The sequence below is a fragment of the Motacilla alba genome, chromosome 5 (assembly GCF_015832195.1).
Source record: "Motacilla alba alba isolate MOTALB_02 chromosome 5, Motacilla_alba_V1.0_pri, whole genome shotgun sequence".
NCBI lineage: Eukaryota > Metazoa > Chordata > Aves > Passeriformes > Motacillidae > Motacilla > Motacilla alba.
In genome coordinates, this window is record NC_052020.1 from 30,793,937 (window position 1) to 30,806,804 (window position 12,868).

Sequence of the window (12,868 nt, forward strand, 5' to 3'; positions counted from 1 at the left end):
ATAGGTGTAAGAGTTATGAGGTAACAGTTACATTCCCTTCCCTAAACACTTGATCTGTTTTTTTAACCTCTTTCTTTTGGGTCGTTGTTTAATTTTGATATCGCTATTGCAATACATTGCTGCATTTTCGTCATTTGCATGGTCAGTACATGCTTGAGAATTGGAAGTATGCAAAAGACCTTTAGCCATCTTGAAAAACCTGAACAGATAAAATTGTGGAGCAAGGCTTGCATTAAAAGTAGGTTTTCCTTTAACTTTTCTATCTCAAGTAGAGAGTTTTCCAAGTTTTTTTTTTCAAAAAAGGAACATTTGAATGAAGAGTAAATCAGTTTTCTTTTTATAGCAGTAATTCTGCTGAGGCAAAAAGAATGGCAATAACAGGTCGTAGTTCAAGTGCTAAAAAAGAATAGACAATAGCTGAAAATTGGTTTTCTTTACAGAAATGCCTAACTCATTGGTGATTTGGATTACTGTATATATCAGGGTCCCATTTTTCAATGGCACTTGCTTGACAACTCAGCTACTTCTTGGCCAGAAATTGGCCAAGAAGTTTAACTGATGCAAAACTTCCATGTTCTTACTGTTCCCCAAGTGACATGACCTCTGTGTGGAACACAGAAGTATTGGTTACTTCTTATCACTTATCATCAGCTTTAAGATACAGGTGCCAGGTTGCTGATCTTGAAAGGTGATTGCACTGTTGCCCTAAGGGCTGGTAACCGGTCACTTAAATATTGCTAGTTTGTGCGACCCTGACATACCTAGGTAGGGCGTGTGCTTTACTGGCATCTTTCTTTATGTTCTCTGTTTTTCACTACATCATTCCCTAAACATTCTCCGAGTTTCCATGACATGCTGTCCTATCCTGCTTTTCCTTCCAGCACATCAGAACTTTCATTTCCTTTTTGATGGTCCTCTGGTAGATAACATTTCCCATCTGTGGAGGGTTCATATCCAAGTGGTGTCATTTCCACTTGCACATGTTTTATTTGCAACAGGGCTGTCTGCAACTTTGGACTTGTTGCTAGACCTAAGAGATACTTCTTTTGGCTTATGTACCTGTAGGTATCTGAAATCAACAAAAAATGGTCTCTCCTGTACTCCTTTTCTTGTCCTAAACAAACAAAAAAAAAACCCTTACACAATAAAGATTTGCATTGAAATCACAGGACTTGGCATCAGTGAAAGCTGGTTCTCCATCTGCTCAGTGCTTCTTCCTAAACTGTTCCTAACATTGCAGAAATTCTTTTTTTTTTTCTAATCAGACAAGCCAAGCTGTCTTTTTTTTTCTTTTTTTTTCTGAACTAAAAATAAGACATGCCAGATTTTAAGTATTAATTACATTTTCTTGATAGATGTGTTTTCCTGTAATAGGTAGTCTGTGCTCATTGTATATGCTTTCATATCTGTGCCTTTATCCCTCCTAAGTTTTATCTAAAATATAACCAAAACTATGATTGAAGTGTGGAAGTATAATGTGACTCCATGATTTGAATATAAATGTAGCATAACATGTCTTCATTTTAACATTCTGATATCTTAGAACTATGTGGCTTTAAGTATCAGTGGTAGTACTGTATAATTACTGGTAAGTAATATAGAAAATCTGAAGGGTTTCAGTGTTTCAGAGAAATTTGGATGCTTTATGATTTAGAATTGAATAGAGTAATGTTCACAGACTAAAGGGGTTAAATTTTGTTCCCATTAAAATCAGTGTGGTAAGCTTTTCCCCATTCTTTTAACTTTTCACATCTTGAGTGCAGTCATTTATTTGTGAAGTTCCAGATTTCTGGATTTAGAAGGTTTTCTGGCCAATGTCCTTCTCTAACACTGTGTTCTTAGTCTTTTGCTGCTACTTTATATTGATGGTAATTCTGCTGAATTGTGTTGAAGTATGTTTTGGTTATGAAATCACAAATCAGTATGTTTAAATGTGGAGCAATTTGTCTTTATTTGTGTCTTTATTCATGTCTCGCGTACACTACTTGAATTGGTAGGCTTGAGATGTAGATTAAAATGGCTATTCACCTGATTGACTGTTTCTCTAGTTTAATAATTTCCTTTGTTTTTACAAAGCCCCTAAAACTGTTCTGCCTGGCTAGGCCTCATCTTGGTAATCTGTGTTTCTGCCACATCGTCTCTGACATTTCTGCCACTGAAATCCCCTAACCTAATTACTCTGACTCTGGTATTCAGATTGTACATTTCTTATTCCAGTATTCATTTCCAAAGTTCAGTGTGTTATTGCCATGACATTCTTGTTCACTTTTCTCCTACTTTTACTGCTTTTTATTTATTTTGTTCCATTCCCCACTTTGAGGTTTTCATAAACTTTTTTATTTTCATTATTGCTGCATATGACTTTTGATTTGATTTTTTTTCCTTTTGATTTCCTTTTTACACTTTTGATTCTGTTAAATTCTGACCACTGTTAAATCACCTGAATTAGATTGTAGACTTTTTAAAGTAGAGATTTTTTTTTTCTATTGATAAAGTACTGTTTCTTTTCCAATAATGACATTAATAGATATCACTTCTATGGTAATACTAAAAGATGTTGATTGATATGGAGGAGCTGTGTTTGTTTTAATTGTAATATTCTTGTTCCATCTCTCAGCAGTTTACATTAGAGAACAAAACAAAATAGAAACAGAAATTCTACAAAGTTTTCTAAAACTAGAAGTTTTTGTTTATGGTAAAAATGATAAGACTATCAGATGTAGCAGAATAGTTTAATTGTGGAAACCAGACTGCATTTGCTGTTCTGTTTCTCCTAAGTGTGCATTTATTCCTAATATCTGTTAACAAACAAAATAACTGTGATAGGAATGTTTCCTTGTTCATTGATTCATGTTCCAAAGAAGTGTTGTGATCAGCCTGCATGTGAACCAGCACCAGAAGAGACGGCAAAATCTATTCTAGAAATAGTGTCAGAAATTCATTTGCAAGGACCAGTGCTGTTTCTAAGCATCAGTTTTGGAGTCAAAGAAGGGCTGGGAAGTAGATAGTGCTCTAAAGGATATGGAGTGCCTGTTTCTTCCTTAATGTCATTTACAGCTCCTCCTTTCTTCTTATTCCATGTGTAATCCTGAAATTTCTCCTCAAATCTGGTCTTGATGACTTGGACTCTCTTTGTCCTGCACTTCTTTTAATGCTTTTGGTTTTAGTGTGCTTTAGTCACACCTATTAATTTTGAGGTTGTTCTTTTCCTTGGTCTCATCCTATTGCTCAAGAATTCCTGGTTCCTACACCCAGCTTCTAGTCTAGGCTTTCTCTTTACCCTTCTCCTGCCTCATATTTTTGTCCAGATCACTTGTTAGTTCCTCATCTGTTTTATATTCTCTTGTCTATTTATTGTTCACTCTCAGCTCATTAGGGAAGTGGCATCTTCAGTGTTTCTGGGTGTTGTATAGGAAGGTGGTTTTTCTTAGCACTTCAAAGATTTTTTTTTTTCTGAAACAGCTTATTTTTCGTCTAGATTTGAGTAATTTTCCTGAAGAATGTCAAAGGTATATTGAGCCTTGCCAAAGCTTGTTTTAAAACAAGAGTTGTATTAACTGTCTGTTCCAGCCTCAAGGGAATTTTTTGTATTCCTCTGTTGTCCTTTCTTGCAAACGAGGCCCCAGGCATGTGTAAAATTGTGAACTAAAAACACTTATAACAAAAGTCATGTTTGAGGGTAAGAATAGAGTGCAAGTGGGAAAGAATTAGAATTTCTTTGATTCTGACTAATTTTCAACCTTTACTGGAATGTGAATCAGATGACCTTCCTTTGACAGTACACACTCATTGTCTGAGTTTACAAAGCATTTTGTAATTTCTGAATATGCTGTAGATAATTTGGATTATAAAAGTGATCTCTTTACTTCTTTTTATCCTGTTGACTGGAAACAGTCTGTGATAATATGGGTTTCTTTGACTGAATATATGCATGCGCTTCAACGTACAGAAAATGTGTCACTGAAAATTGTGTATCAGCTTGCTATGAAATAAAAGGGGACAAGATGGAAGAACTATTTCAAGATGGGAATGATTTAAAATCATTATATAATTCTATTGATTTTTGTATCATAAAGGCTAGTGGCCATTATTGTGGATTTTTTTAGCAATGAAATTTTCTTTCAAGACACTTGGTTAACCTTCTGCTGGGAAAATACTGGCAGAATGGAAGTTTTGGAAAGCCAAGTGTTATAAATTGACAGTTCACTGGTAATAGGAGGTAATATGAATTAGATTTTTTTGAATAAATTAAGTGCTAGAGGTGTAAGAGTAACAGTCCAGACAGCAAGTCTATATAATTTGTATTATTCAGGTAAAGATACTCTCTTTGCTTTGTTCACTGTAACCTTTCCAATGCCCAAGGAAATACACCAAAGTGATTCTATTGGAAAATAGCACTGCTTCCCTGACTTCCTTACAATGGAGCCTTGTTAGTTTGGTTTTTTTCCTTGTAGGTGTGCTTAATGTTTCAAAAGTCGATAGAAGATAGAATTTGGCATGACAGAATTTGAAATTGCTTTATATTTTGTTTCTGCCCTTGATAATAAACTAAGGTCACCTCCCTTCTTCTGAAGAAAAAAGTTTGAAAGACACTTCAGTGATATTATGGATTTTGGCCCATCACCAGATATGGATCTCATTGCCTGATTTGACTACATGAATGGTGCAAAAGAGTTGGCAGGATCATGAAATGGAACAGCTGGTGAGAAGGGAAAGATCTTGCAGAATCAGTAAAATACTAGAATTGCTATTGATAATAGTAAGGGTGATAGCATGCATGTGTATTGGGTTAAGTTGGATTAATCCAGATGCCTACTTCTGATTCATCTTAATGTACATTTGCAGTTAGAATATTGACAACAAGTAAATTTTCTAATGCAAAGCAGATTCTACAGCCTTTCTTACTTTAAATTTTCTTTTCTGTAAATCCACATGGTTCTGTCTGCCTCGTCTTTTGTGTTTCTTTTGTTATTCATTTCATAATGCCTTATTAATTGTTTCCTTGCTCTCAGTTTTATAATCCTGTTTCTGTCTCACAGACAATTTTATTTCTCTGAGTTGTATTTGATTATGAAAAAAGGAGGAAGAGTAAGAAGGAGGAGTGGAAATCTCCGGGAAGAATACTCTAGCCTCTTGGAGGAAAATTGCCTACAAATATGAGATGACTAAATTAACTTGTAGAAATGTGATCTGAAAGCATCAGATCTCATATCTTTACCTTACAAGCACAGTTTAGCTTGTCAAAAAAAAAATTGGTCTTTATAAATATCTCTGTGTAAAGTAACATTTAACTAGAGACAAAGCATTTTAAAGTCTCTAAAAGGTTTGATTTGGTCATGTTATCTTTTTGTTTAAAAAAACCCAACTCAACAACAAAAAAACCCCTAGTGATTATTTGTGTTTAGTGCCTGTGCTTCAGAATAGTTTATCTGTTTCAGTGCATGTGAACCTTCTTTTGAACCTAATTTTGTTATTATTTATTTATAATAACAAAAGACTCTTGTCTTTTGTTATTATAAATAAATTAAAAAAATTGCAAATAAAAACCCCCAAAAGGACAAAAGACTCTTGTCTTTTGTCCTTTTGGGGGTTTTTATTTGCAATTTTTTCTTCTTTAAAGTATTTTAACATTTAACCATTTTCTACTGCTGCAGTGACTATACAAACCTGAGGAAGTGAACCGTAGAACCCATTTGGGAAGTAAAATAGGGAGTATGAATTAAAGACCTGTTTTTGCAAACTTGCTCAGTAGGGGAGAAGAATATTTATGGTCCAAATTTTAGCATGAATTAAAAAAACAAAAACCACTTGTTCTGACAGCTGGTCACAACTGAACTTAGAAATTATTCCATTTTCTCCTCTCCTTGCCAGGATGTTTTTAAAACATATATAATTTCATTGTTAATGAAATAATATTTGCCATTATTTGCTTTTAGATGTTAGAGATAAAACACTACCAAGAAACATCAAGTGTTGTTCCTTCATTTTTTAACTCGCAAAACATGTGAAATAGAAAGCATAATTTAAAAAAAACAGCTTCAGTAAAGTTTGGGTGAATTTTGAATAACATGAGCAGTCATGAAAGCAAGTTATGAACTAGATAGTGCTTGACTTAAGGCAGATCTCTTAGTACAGCTACTTAGTCAAAATCTCTTGTCACTCTTGATTTAAACATGTCTGCTTTGGCTTTGACATGGCTTTTGCCATGTGTCCCATAGCATCCTCAGAGTTAAGCTCAGGAAATACAGGCTGGATGAGTGAGCGGAGAGGTGGATTGAGAACTAGCAGGATGGCAGACCTTGGAGGGTTGTGATCAGTGCCACAGAGTTTAGTTAGTGGGCTGTAGCTGGCATTGCATCCCAGGGCTTGGTACTGGGTCTTCTTGAACTTACTGTTCAACGACCTGCATGGAGGGACAGAATACCAAACCGTGAGGAGTGGCCAATACCCCAGAGTGCTGTGCTGCCCTTCAGCGTGACCTAGACAGGCTTGAGAGTTGGGCAGAGGGGAACCTAATGAAATTCAACAAAGTGTAAGATCGTGTAGCAGGGGAAGAATAACTTGATGGAACAGCACAGGCTAAGGGCTGACCTGCTGGGAAGCAGCTCTGTAGAGAAGGGCCTGGAGATCCTGAAGTTCAACAAACTGTCCCTGAGCCAGCAGTGTGTCCTTGTGGCCAAGAAGGACCATGGGATCCTGAGCTGTATTAGGAAGAGCATGGCCAATAGGTCAAGGGAGGGGATGCTGCCCCTCTGCTCAGCCCTGGTGAGCCTGATCTGGAGTGCTGTGTCCAGTTCTGGGCTCCTCAGGACAAGAGAGACAGGGAGTTACTGGAGCAGGCCCGGTAAAGGGGCAGCAAGACAACATCTCTTATGAGAAAAGGCTGAGGGAGCTGGATGTGTTTAGCCTGCAAAAGAGATACTGAGAGGGGACCTCATCAGTGCATACGAAAATACCTGAAGGACAAGTGACAAGAGGATGGGGCCAGACTCTTTTCAAGTGGTGTCCAGTGACAAGACAAGGGGCAACAGGTATAAACTGAAACACAGGAAGTTTCATCTGAATATGAGAAAAAACTATTTCAAGGGTGCCAGGATACTGGAACTGTTGCCGAGAGAGACTGTGGAGTCTCCCTTCTCTGGAGATACTCAAAACATGCCTGGACCAATTCCTGTGCAACCCATTTTAGTGAATCTTGTTTAGCAGGGAGATTGTACTAGGTGATCTCCAGAGATCCTTTCTAACCCCAACCATTCTGTGATTTTATGAATTTCAGTGGTGGAGAATCACCCAAAGCTCTTGCATAGATTTGATGTGTTACGTTCACTTTTAAAAGTGTGTATCTTATTTCTCCTCTAATTCTTTGTAGCCTGAGGATTGCAGGGAGTTGCAGGAAAAAAAACCCACAAAAATGACAGATTAAATTCTTTGCAGATGAAGATTAAGTGAAGTACAGTATGTGTGTGTGTGTTAACAGTCCCTATAGATTTAAAGTCATCTGAGATGATTGTTATTCCTCCTTAGTTGAAAGCAAGTGAAGTGGGAGAAGAAAATAGAAAATACATCATGGTGTCACCATATAAGTCAGTGACACAGGCATATTGTGTAGCTTTTTGTACTTTAGATCCCAGAAGCTCCACAAGGAAACAGTAATATTGAGAAGATAGAGCAAAGGCCAGCAGGGCAACCAACAGTATGGAAGAATTTACATATAAGGCATGGCTAAGAATGGTATGAGTAGAGTAAAATAAGAGGTTTTCAACTGCAAAGACAGATGAGAACAGTATGCCATAACCCTCTGTGAAATCACAGAACGATTAGTATGATAAATAAGAAATTATTTAGTCTCTGCTAGTGGAAGAAGTAGGGAATATTGAATGGAACTCTCTGGCAGCAAATTCAAAGCAAAGGTATTTTTTGATGTAACTCATAATTAAATATGGAAATTTGTCACAGGATCTTGTGGAAACTGAAATTTTTTGCTGGTTCAAAAACAAGTGGAAAAATACCTTGTGGGTTATCTTATAAATAAGACATTATCTCAGGCTCAAAAAATCCCTGAACTGCATATAGCTGGAGGCAGGCAGAATAATTCTGAGAAAGTATCCCTGTATGTGTGCCCTGTTTTCAGTCATCCCTAGTCTCACGCTCTCGGTTATTGTTGTGCAGAATTTGGGGCTGTAGGGAGCTTCTGGTGACCTTTCCCAAGTGATGTGCTTCTTTCTTTCCTTTTTGCAAGCTGCAGAATCACTAAATTAATATTTAAAGTTCGAGATGGTGTCAGTTTGAAATGGTTGGAAGGTATTGAAGTCCCAAAAAGAATTCACTTTTCTGTAATTTTAAGATTTTTAGCATGCTTGCTGGCTTCACCACTGGTTGATATATAAGTATATAGCAGAGGAATAGCAAGCTGAATTCCTTGTAAAGCATCGATACTGTCATTGAGGCAGACTATACAAATGGGTATTTTTAATGTCTCAACGTGTCAGGAATACTGAAGAACACTAGGGAATGTCTTTCTAGAAGTGAAAAAATGCTATCAAATGAAACTATTTAGGTAACTGTAGATCCATTAATTTGATTTCAGTTCTGGGAAAAAAAGAATGGAAAAGCTAACAGGTTCGGTTAATAGAGATTTAAAGTGTGGAGGCAGCCCTTGCAGGACCTAAAAGTTGATCCAGGACCAGGTATCACAAGCACATAGGAATGGGCTGAGCAGATGTCTTTTGAGGTTGTTGGACTGCAGGTTGAGTTGCCAGGAACACACAGTTGCATCTGCTGTAACAAAGCTTCCTTTTATGCAGATGCTGCTCTATATCAGACCCTTCCCAAAGCAGTTTATATCTGCCAGTTTTAAATGTTTGTCAAAAATATAAATATACATATGCCAGTATATAAATGTATGTAGGCCCTTGTGCTTCTGTTTTAAATCAGAGTTTGTACTTATAGAGGCTCGAATTCTGCTCTGTGCATTGTCACCTGTAACCATATACTGGTTTTGTGTGAACTGGCTGTGTTTATTTATTCAAAAACCCCCAAACAAATAAACAAACAAAAACCCAAAACAAACAACCCCCCCCACTAACCAACCAAAGAAACCCCAAAAAAACCCCAAAAAACCCCAACAAACAAACAGCAACAACAAAAAAAATGCACAACAACAAAAAAAACCCCAAACCATCTATATATGAATATATATGAAAAAATACATGAATGTAGATGGAAAAAAAATACATATATATGAATATCGTCAGTATCAGTCAGGTTGGCTTTTTGAAATCCAGCTCTTTCCACCTGGTTGGCAGTACTGCATAATACTACACTCATGTATTTGTAGTGCAAATGGTTTGAAGTGTTTTAGTGCCTTTTTTCTCATTACAGTAATTTTTGGAGTCAGGGGATTATTTAATGAAGTGCTTGAGAGAGATGTAAATGGCCGTAGTGAATTTTGTCTTCCTTTGTAACTCAAGGTGAAATAGACTTACTGCATCAATGATTTTAACTATAGGAGCATAAGTTCTGGATTTCACTCCTTACTTTCTATTAGCTTATATAAGTTCTTTTAATAAGAGGATGGAAGTGTAAATGTACCTTATGTTTTACCTGTAACATAGTAGTCTTGGTAGACGTGAAAGTGAATGCAGAAGACAGGCCAACAGCTCAGCAATACGTGTACCTCCAAGTCTCTGCTCCTATTTGTGGATTTTTTTAAGCTGATAACTGCCCAGAACAGGCAGTTGGCACTTTTGGGTTTTGTCTAATTCCCACGATTTTTAAAAGACTTATTAAACCATATCTTACCACTTTAATATTTGTTACTTGTTGAATTAATTGGGAAGGGGGTCCCATATGGGCCATTTTGCTAAGCAGATGTGCTCTCTTTGGGCAATTGCCTGTTGTTATTTTGTGATGTGGTTTATTCATTTCACATACACAAACAACTCAATACAGAGTGGAAATGAAAAGATACCCTTGTCAGATGCTTAGTGATCCTTAAACAGCTGATTATGATGAAGGTGGAAAAATAAATATTGACTTACTGCTCTCAGGTAATATGATTTTACTTACTTACACATGTTGGAAAACACTTCGTGACTCTTGGGCACCCAGTGTGATTCTTGGGGATGGTCCTGTACAGGGGAAGTAGTTGTACTCAATGATTCTTGTGGGTTCCTTCCAACTCAGCATATTCTGTGATTCTTTGATATTTATTTCTGGTTTCATGGAAGGTTAGGTTTTGAAACTAATAATAAACTGTTCATTTAGTTAATACATCTGAATTCTTTGAGGATAAGTGAGAGAAATAATGCACTTAAAATAGCATTTGTCTTGATGACTTAAAAATATTAATGAATAGATCTGAAAAAATCTACCTTTTAAAAATATTGCATATTGAAAAAAATATTAGTTGTATCCAGTTCTTCTTCCTACAAGTAAGTTTTCCACTTGTTCTTAGCCCTCTCATATTTACAAGAGTTTAAAAAGCCTTAAGTGCAATTCTCAGTTCAGAAGTTTCTAAAACACAAGCTTTGATTAAGCCTTTTGACATCTTTGAATAATCACCTGATTTTTCTTAAATAAGGATGTTGGTTAGCTGGCATATTTACAGTTTGGAGTGTTGTTTTTTTTGGGGGGAGGGGTTGTTTGTTTAGTTGGATTTTAACTGGATTTTTACTGCTATGATAAGCAGTATCTTTTACAAAAGAGAAGGCAAAAAAGTCAGAAAACATTCAAGTTAACAAAACTTGTAGTGTGAGAACAGTACTTGGAGAAACAAAGGCTGAATTCCAGTTCTTATTTTTCTCTCTTTTTTAATATCCAATTCTGAACTACATCTAGCAGATACAAAGCTGTCTTCTGAAGTCAGCTGACCGAAGCTGTGTTGTATTTGCTGCTTGTTGCAAATATTATTGAGTTATATTATTGAGGCTTTGATGGTTCAAGTTACGGAAATCGTGAACTGGTTCTATTGAAACTTACAGCCATATTATTTTAGTTTATATTGTACAGAACCTACTTCCTCACTTATGAATTTTTCCTGGTGTGTTGGATGTGAGACAAATTATCAGTGCATGTTGTATAGGACCTGTGAGAAGGCAGGAGCAGTTCTTACTGGATCAGGTGATACGTGAAGTGAGACATGGGAAAAATAATTGAGAGAAAAAGGACAGAAACTGGGGAAATATAGTGAGTGCTGGAACCTGTCAACAACAAAATGGCTGAGTTATGGGTGCAATAGCAAAAATTCCATCAAGTTCTCATTAAATACAGCAAATAGGAAAATGAGAAAGAGTTAGAATAACAGAAATGTCTTTGCCTGTCTTAAGCAGAAGACTTAAGTGTGTTTAGAGAAATGAGTTTTCCCCCCTGCCATGGCAGTGAAAAGTGTAACTAGTAGAACAAGTTTCAGATATATAAAATATGCCACGTTAATATGCATGAGATGACCCCTTTCTTGCAGAAGTTGTTCCACATATCCTGCCATTATTTTGCGAGTATGTTGTTGACTCCTTATACTACGATGAGCCTTGTTTCATATCAACTTTAGTTTTTTTAGTTTCATACTATTCTACCAGTCTTTAGCAAGTAAGTTCAGTTTTCTAGCACTTGCTAGAATTCTTAAATGCTTTGTGCATAAATGAAGGGTTCATAATGGGTATTTGTGAATGGCAAATTAGTCTTGATTTAGAAAGTATCAGGCAAGAGAGATATTGTTTTAGTAAGTTAGCAAAACATAACAAGAAAAAAAAAACCAGAAAGAACTGAAGGTTATATTAAATAAGAATATAATATAATCAGATTTCCTAAATAGAAACAAGGGAATTGATATAGAGAGAAGTAGAAGAGATACTTAAAACAATGCTAGAAGAAATATTGCATCTTAATAAATAGAAAAAATTGTGTGAAAACAATAAAAGACAGCAGCAAAGATGTAGTTTTTCAAAGCTACTATTGATTACAAAATTGACCAGTGTGATAATATAAATGGTATGTTAAATGATGTAAAATTCTTAATGCTTTTTGAATTTCAAGGGTTGTGGGAGGTTTTTGTATCTGAGCAAATGTATCTTTCTCTATGACTTCTAAGTGTAATTTTTTGATTAAAAGGTATAGTGTTCATTTTTCAAGCCCTAATAGATGGTAGGATCTCATTCTGAAATGTTTTGCATGCTATTTTCATCTAGAAATCATGTCGGTGTGATTCATGTGAATGCTGTGAGGGAAAAAATGAGATGACCTGCACCTTCTTTATTATAGTTTAACTTGGGGATGGATGTCCAGTCTTCTTATTGACACTCTGCACACAGCACCTTGGGGTGCATTAACGTGGTGCTGTTTCCTCACAGTGCTCTAGTTTACCTTTCATAAATAACTGATCAACACTTCTAGCTGTATTTAATATTCTTTTATATAAACAGAGATTTATTATTCTGTAATAAAAGAGATCCTCTTACATCTGCTGCTGTGGTGCAAAATGTTGTTTGCTTTGCCAGATTAAATAGATAATAAAGTGCAGTAAATGTTTTGTGGTACTATTAACAGAAGCATGGCTTTTAAAAAAATTCTTTCTTTAACAGCCATGCATGGAAACATGTATTAAAATATTTTGAAGGGTTTAAATCTTAGGAAATATTTCACTCTGGTATAAGACAAGAGATCATTTAAGAGTTTTTCCTTTGAATACCCTTAGCATCAAAAGAGAGATGTTATTTTTACAGTATAGGAAACCTAAGAACATCAAACATCTGTCATTGAAAAATTTAAACTTCAGTGTTAGTATAAAGAATTTAAAATTAATTGAGTTATTTTTAATACATTAAAGTATATGCTGATATGATAAACAATCAAATATGAAATAAAAACTTAC

The 12,868-nt window shown here is 35.7% G+C and overlaps 2 protein-coding genes across 9 annotated transcripts in view; one reads left to right on the top strand and one right to left on the bottom strand.

The window, feature by feature from the left end:
* The window catches only part of CHRM5 (cholinergic receptor muscarinic 5), an 83,674-nt gene that overhangs the window by 34,131 nt on the left and 36,675 nt on the right, over window positions 1-12,868 (bottom strand). For 2 of the 8 annotated variants that reach the window (XM_038139167.1, XM_038139166.1), the window contains exon 2: window positions 10,073-10,130. The exons of 2 other annotated variants lie outside the window; for them this stretch is intronic. The gene's annotated coding sequence lies outside the window, so the exon portion shown is untranslated. Of the gene's footprint in view, window positions 1-6,054; window positions 6,404-10,068; window positions 12,854-12,868 lie in introns of those variants that run through there. 4 more of the 8 variants (XM_038139164.1, XM_038139165.1, XR_005257207.1 and 1 more) reach the window with 3 other exon arrangements.
* Window positions 1-12,868, top strand: part of AVEN (apoptosis and caspase activation inhibitor) — an 85,974-nt gene that overhangs the window by 24,796 nt on the left and 48,310 nt on the right. The window lies entirely within an intron of this gene.